Below are 1281 nucleotides of genomic sequence, written 5' to 3'. Positions count from 1 at the left end.
CATGCACACACTGTATGGGCTGGCATCTAATTGAGCTAGTTGTAAATTAATTACCTAATGTTGTCAAAATGGCAAAAAAAAAAAAAAAAAAAAAAGAAAAGAAAAGAAAGAATTCACTCTTTCCACAGAGGAACCTGAAGCTGATCCGAAAGGTAAGCAAGAGAAAAATGCTGGTAGGGAAAATGTTTAGTTTTGTAAAATACAGCAACAGAAGCTTTCCAAGTCATTGCTGATTCATGACAGATTTCCTTGCCAAGACTTGATTTGTTAACATCCCCTCCTCCTTTCCCAGTTTGAGTACCTCCTTTGGCAGAGAAAATGATGCATTTCCATTCTCTCCCCTCTTAATCCTCAAGACTTCAGATCTACGATGATCAAATCAGTGCCAAGTGTTTGGGGAGACGGGAAACTGAATTAGGGCCCAGAACATTAATCCACACTGCCCTCTGGTACTTGGGTGCTGAAGAACTCATCTCAGCTTTCCTACTAAGACTGACCGCATGTGTATACCTCAGCCACCTCCCGCAAAACTCTTTTCACAAAACATCCACTGTCTGTCATGATTCACCATCAGACTAGGTCTAAGTGCCTTTAACTGAAGACCATATTATTACTCTCAGTCATACTTTAAGCCATCACAAAAAGTTGTTTCAGCCTTAAAACTGACAGTTTTTTGTTTTTCTGGGTTTTTTTTTTTTTTTTTTTTTTTTTTGTTTTTGAAGGAAAAAGGAAGGGGAAGCCATAGGGTAAATAAAGCATTAACAGCTTCCTTAATATGTCACTTCAGTGACTTGAAATGAAAACCTGTGCATCCCAAAGGCCTAAACTCAATTCTCATATTGATTTGCAAACACACAAACTCCAATAAAGAAAATGCCAAGATGCTACTTTTAAATGACCCTACTACCTTTAAGAGTTTAGATTATGAAAAGAAACCAAGACATCTGAAGGACTGGATTAGCTTACTTTTGTTCCAATTCAATACACTTGATGACCATGATGTTAAATAATAATAAAAAGCACCCAAGACTGAGTTCTTTAAAGAACTAGATGTGGACTTTGAATCACAACTATACTTACTCAGAACACTTTTCCTTGAAAATCATATAATCACAGTCTCTTTGGGATGGAGAGACCTCAAAGGTCACTGAGTGCCAGTGTTAAACCCCCTTATGATAATACAAGTGCGTAATAGAAGTGAGTGAGGATTGAACAACTTCAGTAACTGGAATTCAAGGAACTAAGACAGCTGTTTAAAAATTATTTTTTTCATAAAGAATA

The 1281-nt window shown here is 36.8% G+C and overlaps 1 protein-coding gene across 1 annotated transcript in view; it reads right to left on the bottom strand.

Moving 5' to 3' along the window:
• Positions 1-1281, bottom strand: part of LOC105854009 (autism susceptibility gene 2 protein-like) — a 725115-nt gene that overhangs the window by 693840 nt on the left and 29994 nt on the right. The gene's annotated exons all lie outside the window — the stretch shown is intronic.

Source organism: Condylura cristata, unplaced genomic scaffold (assembly GCF_000260355.1).
Source record: "Condylura cristata isolate star-nosed mole 26May11 unplaced genomic scaffold, ConCri1.0 scaffold00024, whole genome shotgun sequence".
NCBI classification, from domain to species: Eukaryota; Metazoa; Chordata; class Mammalia; order Eulipotyphla; family Talpidae; genus Condylura; species Condylura cristata.
This window is presented reverse-complemented; position numbering and strand designations above follow the sequence as displayed.